Below are 9,342 nucleotides of genomic sequence, written 5' to 3' on the forward strand. Positions count from 1 at the left end.
GACCTTGCACGTCCCTGCCTTTGATGAGTTGCTTCCCAGACTTGTATAGGCTTCTCCGTTTCTTTGGATAAACGTGTTCTTCCTAAGTCACTTGTGCTCTCTCAGCTCCTCGAAAGCTTTCCCTAACACCCCATCCCAACTCCTCTGGATTGACCTGCCCTTCCTCTATGCCCCAGCACCTGTGTTTACCTCTGTGATTGTATTTACTATGCAGTGTGGTGACATAATTTACTGGCCTGTATTCTCTTTCACACACACACACACACACACACACACACACACACACCTGCTCCTTAAGATAAGAATATTTTTTATCACCCAGGCTCAGCAATGTGTGGTACATAGTCAGCCTTTGGCAAATATACCATATAAAAGTAACACATCATTCTTGTTGTTGAGTTAGTATCATATTTAATATGATATATAAATTTATATAATTCATAATAAATACAGGTAACCATCTTGGTCACTTTGGATGCAACATTTAATAAGCTATTGAGAGAGTAGCATTAAGTACATCTATTCAGTGCCCATCGAACTAGTTTTTGCTTGGTGCCTACTATGTGCCAGACATCATGTTAACACTAGAGATACGACAGTGAAAAAGTTAGACAAAACCCCTCTCCTCATGGAGCTTGTATTCTAGTGGGAACTTCCTTCTAGTGGGAAAGGAAGGAGGGAACTAATTCTTGAGACTTAGCAGAACAGTGGAAGTAGGAAAAAATGTTTAGAAAATATTCCATATGAAGTCGTTCTAGACCATCTCCATCAAGATCTTGAGTGGCTTGACTCAAAATTCTCAGCTTGGTCCTCTCTCTATCCTTCCCTCCTTCCCTTCCTTCCTTCCTTCCTTCCTTCCTTCCTTCCTTCCTCCCATCCTCCCTTTTTCCCTTCCTCCCTCCCTCCCTTCTTTTTGGTTTGTTTTAGTTATACAAAATCATACCTATAACTTCTCCCAACAGCACTCAACCCTCTCCCTATAGGCAACCATGATTTTTAGGTATGGATACTTCTGAAATTATTCCTTATGTGTATGTATATATGACCATATACCTAAAAGTATATGGTACTGTCTTGTTTTGGTATGAATGTACTACATTGTGTGTATCATCCTGCAACCTGCAAATTGTTTAGTTTTCTCAGAGGTAATAATATGTCTTCAAAAACTCCCCACTGTCACTATGTAAAAATCTATTTTTTTTAAACTGCTACTTAGCATCTCAACATGCCATAATTTACCTGTATCTTGGTGTATTTAATCATTCTTTTTTGTATTTAGTTACTTGGTTCTATAATGACTCATTATCCAATAGAGCAAATCCTTCTGTGTTATTATTCTTCTTACGAGTGCTTTGCTAAAAGAATAAATGTTGTTAAAATGTCCATATCATCCATAACAACCTACAGATTTCATTCAATCCCTATAAAAATATCAAAAGCATTTATCACAGAACTAGAACAAACAATTCCAAAATTTGTATGGAACCACAAAAGACCCGAATATCCAAAACAATCTTGAAAAGGCAAAACAAAAGTGGAGATATATCACAATTCCAGATTTCAATTTATATTACAAAGCTGTGGTAATCAAAACAATATGGTACTGGTACAAAAATAGACACATAGATCAATGGAACAGGATAGGAAATCCAGAAATAAACCCACAACTATATGGTCAATTAATCTTTGACAAAGGAGGCAAGAATACACAATGTGAAAAAGACAGTCTCTTCAACAAATGGTGCTGGGAAAACTGGGCAGCAACATGCAAAAGAATGAAAATGGACCACTTTCTTACACCATACACAAACTCAAAATAGATTAAGGACCTAAATGTGAGATCTGAAACAATAAAAATCCTAGAAGACAGCACAGGCAGTAACGTCTCTGACATTGGCTGTAACAACATTTCGCTAGATGTCTCTTGAGGCAAGGAAAACAAAAAAGCAAAAATTTTGGGACTACAAAATAAAGAGCTCTGCAAGACAAGGAAATGGTCAACAAAACCAGACAACCCACTGAATGGGAGAAGATACTTGCAAATGACACATCTGATAAAGGGTTAGAATCCAAAATACATACAGAACTTATACAACTCCACACCAAAAAAAAAAAAAAAAAAAAAAAAAAAAAAAAATCAATAGAAAATGGCAGAAGACATGAATAGATATTTCTCCAAAGAAGAGATCCAGATGGCCAACAGACACATAAAAAGATGCTCAACATCACTCATCGTTAGGGAAAAATGCAAATCAAAACCATGATGAGATATTACTTCACACCTGTCAGAACGGCTAAAATCAAAAACATAAGAAACGACAGGTGTTAGCGAGGACGTGGAGAAAGGGGAACCCTAGTGCACTGTTGGTGGAAATGTAAACTTGTGCAGCCACCATGGAAGACAGTATGGTGGCTCCTCAAAAAATTAAAAATATGATCCAGTAATTGCACTACTGGGTACTTACCCAAAGAATTTGAAAACACAAATTCAAAAGGATATATGCAACCCAATGTTTATTGCAGCATTATTTACCATAACCAAATTATGGAAGTTGACCAAGTGCCCACCAATGGATGAATGGATAAAGAAGGTGTGGTAAATATACACAATGGAATATTATTTAGCCATAAAAAATGGGATCTTACCATTTGCAACAACATAGATGGGTCTAAAGAGTGTAACGATAAGCAAAATAAGCTAGTCAGAGAAAGACAAATATTACATGATTTCACTCATATGTGGAATGTAAGAAACAAAATAAATGAACATAAGAAACAAAAGAGACAAACCAAGAAACAGACTTTTTTTTTAACTTTGATTTTTTAAAAAATGTGTATTTATTTATTTTGAGAGAGAGAGAGGCACCAAGAGAGGGAGAGAGAGAGAATCCCAAGCAGCCTCTGTGCTGTCAGCACAGAGCCTGACATGGGGCTCATTCTCAAACTGTGAGACCATGACCTGAGCTGAAGTCAAGAGTTGGACACTTAACCAGCTGAACCACCCAGGCGCCCCAAGAAACTGACTCTTCACTATAGAGAACAAAGTGACGGTTACCAGAGGGGAGGGGAGTCGGGGGTGGGTGAGATAGATAAAGGGGATTAAAGAGCACACTTGTCTTGATGAGCACTGAGTGCTGTATGGAATTTTGCATCACCATATTTTACACCTAAGGCTAATATATCACTGTATGTTAACTACCCTGGAATTAAACATTTTTTAATGAGAATTTCAAAAAGTGCTTTACTCTTCTTGGTCCTTTGCATTTCTATACCTGTAGGTTCTTTTGGATATTTTACACATACTCTGATATAATCTATATATAATGAGAGTTGTATTTTTTTCTTTCCGATTAATATATCTTTCATTTCCATGTCTTGCTTTTCTTCATTGGGTAGGACTTCCAGTACAATGTTGAATAGGAATAAAAGTGGACATTTTTGCCTTTTTCCCCACTTTCAGAGTGAAATCTTTCAACATTTCACCAATGAGTAAGATGTTTGCTATAGCTTTTGTTTTTTATTCAAGGTAAGTTTCACCAGATTGAGGAAGTTCTCCTCTATGCCCAATTTTCTAAGAATACTTTTGTATGGATGATAATATTGTATTAAGCTTTTTATTTTAATCCCAGTACAGTTAATGTAGAGTGTTATATTAGCTTCAGGTGCATAATACAGTGATTCAACAATTGCACACACTACTCAGTGTTCATCATGATAAGTGTATTTTAAAAGGATAATAAAGGGGAGCCTGGGTGGCTCAGTCGGTTAAGCATCCGACTCCAGCTCAGGTTATGATCTCACGGTTCGTGAACTTGAGCCCCGCATCGGGCTCTGTACTGACAGCTTAGAGCTTGGAGCCTGCTTCGGATTCTGTGTCTCCCTCTCTCTCTCTGCCCCTCCCCTACTCTGCCCCTCCCCTACAAATGAATAAACATTAAAAATAATAATAATAAAACAATAAAAGGATGATAAAATGTCTCAAAAGATTTTTCTTCATCTCTGGGATAATCACAGCTTTATTGGTTCTTGTGGTAACTTCTACTGATTCTCAAATGTTATTCTTGGAGCTGATTTAATTCCATCATGAAATTATCTTCTACTTAATGCTAAATTTGGTTGGCCGGTGTTTGTTTGGGACTTTTGCTTGTGGATTCTGTAGTAAGATTGACCTGAATTTTCCTTCCTTTTCAAGTTTTGGCATCAAGGTTATGCTTTCCTCATATAATGACTGTTAGATTATTTTTTCTTCTTCTAGTTTCTGAGACCATTTGTGTAAGATTGGTGTTATTCTCTAAATTTGTGCAAATTCACCATTGAAGACTTCAGCAACGAGAGTTTTCCTTGAGAGGAGGTTTTAAATAATAATTAAATTTCTCTAATAGCTATTCAGGTAATATGTTTTTCTCGAGTCTATTTTGATATGTGGAAATTTTCTAGGAACTTCCTGCTTCCTTTTTTACACACAGTCTTTTCAAACTCCCCTCTTAAAAAAAAAACCTCTTATTTTTTTGAGGCCGATGGGATCTGCAGCGAAGTTCCTCTTTCAATTTTTGCCTCTTTGGTCTACTTTAATGTAGATAATACTATATTATATGCTATATACTGTAATCTATATATATATACTATCTATATATACCATATACTATAATCAAGCCTGGATCTGTACTGTCACACAAACACCATTTCCTTCGTTGTTCCTCTCATCTGGAAAGCCAGACTTCACTTCCCTGCCTTTTCAAATGATGCTCATCCATTAAGACTCCACACAAGTTTCATGTAGAATTTGATGACTATCTCATCCTGCACTCGGTTCTTTCTCCTCAGGACATCTATATATTTTTATCTCTAATCTCTATTTTTATCTCCAATTCGTTCCTAATCATACACTTTTTCTGTTTTATTGTTTTGACCCCTCTAATCAAACTGTCTGTTCTGAAGGTAAGAACAAAGACATTTTCAAATTTCCCATAGCAGTCAGATGGTGATAATTACACAGAAGGGCTCAGTTAAAGAAGAATACTGACTGAGAGACTAATCCTATAGTCCTATAAACTCAATGCTACAGAAATATCACAAAAAATAATACAGAAATATTGCCAAAAAATCACAATCTCACAGTCTCACTGCTTGATTGATAAAACAGTAGAATAACATACTAAGGATAGGAAAAAATAAAAGCACAACTAAAACTGTTCATATGCCAACTCTTCAGTAGGAAAAGAGCAACACCCTTTTACACCAGCCTCCACTGTCTCTATTCCCACAAAACGTAAAGTCTGAACTTAATAAGCTTACGTGTGAAAGTTAAACAATGAAGTTACAATTTATTTTTTTAAATGTCAAGAAGCAAGTAAGCAAAATAAAACTAAAATGGGGAAGAAAACTACTTCTAACTGGAACTAAAAAAAAGCCCTGTTTATTACACGCTCTGATTAATCTTATCCAGATATGATACAATGTGGATTAAATGGAAAGACAACTTTGGGAGTCACTACACAATTCCATAGTGCATTAGTCTAGTACAATGGGACAGCTAAACCCATTTGGAGAATCATCAGAGAAGGAAAACCATGAAGACATTGGGAAAACTACAAAAACTTGAGGGGACTTTGTAAGAGATTTTAGTCTGTTCTTAACCTGTTCAGGCTGCTATAACAAAAGTACTGTAGATTGAGAGCAACAGGAATTATTTCTCACAACTCTTGGGAAGTTCAAGATCAGGGTGCCCACAGATTCAGTGCCTAAGGAAGGCACTCTCCCTGGTTCACAAAAAGCTGACTTCTTGCCCGATTGTCACATGGTAAAAAGGCCAAGGAAGTTCTCTGGGGTCTCTCTTACAAGAACGTTAATCCCATTCACCAGAGCTCCACCCTTGTGATCTAAAAGGCCCCACCTACAATACAATCACATGGGGGGGATTAGGTTTCAACATATGAATTGTGGGGTGACATGCACGTTTAGTCTATAGCATTCATTGATACTTGTGAAAAATTGAGATCCATGAGGCAAACTACTATAAAAATAGAGAAGATATTTGGAAGTTAAAAAAGAAACGTACATCAGAATAACCTTACTGGGGGTGCTGAATAGCAAAAACAAACACAGTGTTTGCACAACTAAAAAAAATGAAAACCAGGAAATGGACATTTTAAGACTAGGATATGAAATATGGGTAGAAATCTAAGAGAGCCAGCCACTTAAATGAGTTCCAAAGGGCAATAATTCACTTGGGAGGAGAACCATAATCCATTAAATAGTTTTTAAAACCCCTCCCCTAAAGAAAGAGTTGGATTTTTATATCAAAGGAACCCACCAAACACACGTAGCAGGAATATTAAAGAAAACAGTCAACTAACCCTGCCGTGATGAGATTTATTTTCCCCATATTTATTCCCCAAATAATAAAGAAGAATGTATTTCCCCATATATTTAACGTATAAAACAGGATGATTTGATATGTGTACACATCGTGAAGTGATGACCTCAATCAAGCTAATTAACACATCCATCCACTACCTCACACAGTTAACTTTTCCTGTTCACCTGTTTTTGGTGAGAACACTTAAGATCTACTCTCTTAGCACATTTCAACTATAACAGTACAGTATTATTAACTATATTAGTTGTACAGTCACCATGCTGTGCATTAGGTCCCCAGAACTTACTCATCTTACAACTGAAATTGTGTACCCCTTGGCCAACATCTCCCATTTTCCCCACCGCCCGGCTCCTGTCAACCACCATTCTACTCTCTCTATGCATTCAACTTCTAAAAAATTCCACCTATAAGTGAGATCATACAGTATTTGTCTTTCTGTGTCTGGCTTATTTCACTTAGCATAGCATTCTCCAATTCCATCTCTGTTGTCACAAAGCTGAAGATAAAAATCCTACACCCTTCCAGACAAAAACAGAAGACTACTGATGGAAGACTCACGTTGAAATTCTCATCTGCAGTTTTCAAAGGCTGGAAGAGAGAAACCACACTGACGGAATGCAGAGGGAATTCTAGAACTCCGTTCCCAGCCAAACTAGGATTCTTGTATGATCAGAAAAAGAAGGCAGGTTTGGACATACAAAGATTCAAATTACATGTCACCCCATAATCTTTCTGATTATATCTTATTTAATTTTCCCACGATAACCGTGGGTATGACTTCTTATTAGCTCCATTATATAGATGAAGAAAACAAGACACACAAATAATTTGCCCAAGGTTGTACAGCCTTTTGGCAAAGCTGACCTTTGGGCCCGTGAGACTGACTACACAGCCACCGCTCTTACTCATCTTTTTTACTTTGATGATAAACAATAAAACCATCTATTAAGTTATTCTAGGTGCTAAAGATATAGGTGTAAATAAAACAAAGGACCTATCCTTATCATATCTGCACTCTTGTGAGCACAAAGTCAACAAACATACATGTGCTATGAAGAAAAACAATGTAGAATAAAGAGTGAACGGAAAAAGCTGCTATTATTGATGATGGTGGTCAGAGACGGCATCTCTGAGGAGACACTGGATCAAAGACCAAATGAGGTGAGGAAGGCTGCCATGAGGATGTGGAGGGGAAGTGTTCCAAGCACCGAAAAGGCAGATGTAGTCTTGGAAAACTCAAGAAACAATAGGAGGCAGGTGTGGCTGGAGTCAAGTGAATGTAAGGAGAATAGTGGGAGGTGGAAGGGCGGAGGTACCAAGAAACCAGATATCCTAAGGTCTGTGTACAATGGAAAGGACTTTGGATTATATTCTAATGTGATGATAAACAATAGGGGGAAAAAATCACTCTTTCTTTGGTTTGGAGGCAAGATTGTAGAAAGGCAAAGGGAAAGAATCAGGACAGTTAAGAATCTATTGTGATAACCCAGGAGAGATGTGATGTTGCTTTGGACCAGAATGACATTAGTAGAGGAACTGGAGATGTGCTTTGAAGATAGACCCAACAGAATTTCCTAGGAGATTGAATGTGAGGGGTATGAGAGAAAGCGGATGTTCCAGTTTGATTTGGGCATGTTTGACCTGAGTAAGAGGGTTAATAGGGTGCCATTCACAGAGGTGGAGAATACCCGAGGAAGACCAAATCTGGGGAGAGAACAAAGAGTTTCGTTTCGGACATGTTAGTTTTTGACATCCCTACTGGACATCCAAGGGGGGAGATGTCAAATTGGTGAGTGGAGTTTAGAGGTCAAGATTGGAGGTACAGATTTGAGAATTATCTGTGAAAGATGGTGTGTAAAGACACGGGACCAGGTGAGATCACCCCAAGTATGCGGTAAGTGAAGACAGAAGAGGTCTGAGGACTCCGTCTTGGCATACTCCACTATGTAGAAGTCAGGAAAAAGAGGAGAATCAAGCAAAAGAGAATGAGAGGGAGCCTTCTAGAGATAAGAGAATACTGGGAGTATGTGGTGTCATAGAAGCCACAGAAGGAAAGTAGCTTATAGAAACCAATGCAGGGGCACCTGGGTGGCTCAGTCAGTTAAGCATCCGACTTTGGCTCAGGTCAGATCTCATGGTTTGTGGGTTCCAGCCCCACATCGGGCTCTGTGCTGACAGCTTGGAGCCTGCTTCAGATTCTGTGTCTCCCTCTCTCTCTCTCACTGCCCCTCCCCCACTCACACTCTGTCTCTGTCAAAAAATAAATAAATGTTATGCCATTCGCAGCAACGTAGATGGAACTGGAAGGTATTATGCTGAATGAAATAAGTCAGTCAGAGAAAGATAGCATATGTTTTCCCTCATGTGGATTTTGAGAAACAGAAGACCATGGGGGAGGGGAAGGGGAAAAAATAGTTACAAATAGAGAGGGGGGAGGCTAATCATAAGAGACTCTTAAATAAAGAGAACAAACTGAGGGTGGATTAGGGGGTGGGGGAGAGGGGAAAATGGGTGATGGGCATTGAGGAGGGCACTTGTTGGGATGAGCCCTGGGTGTTGTATACAAGCGATCAACTATGGGAATCTACCCCAAAAACCAAGAGCACACTTTACACACTGTATGTTAGCCAATTTGGCAATAAATTATATTAAAATAAATAAACAATAAAGAAATAAATAAATGTTAAAAAAAGAAACCAATGCAAAAAATAATTACAGTGTTCTTATATCATTTAATTTAAAATTTTGTAAAGGAGACTTAAAATAATGTTACAAAACGTTGGAGGAAAACAATGTTTAAAAAAAATCCCTAAACAGTCTGAGGGGTGCTTCGAGGTAGTAGTTAAGAGCTTGGGAAAAACGAGACGACGCATATGAAACAAATATGGTACTTGGCACTTAGCACTCAGCACTCAACAAGCAATAATTATATGATTTCCATTATCATCATCAACAACAAAATC

The sequence above is a fragment of the Panthera onca genome, chromosome C2 (genome assembly GCF_046562875.1).
Source record: "Panthera onca isolate mPanOnc1 chromosome C2, mPanOnc1 haplotype 2, whole genome shotgun sequence".
In the NCBI taxonomy this organism is placed as follows: Eukaryota; Metazoa; Chordata; class Mammalia; order Carnivora; family Felidae; genus Panthera; species Panthera onca.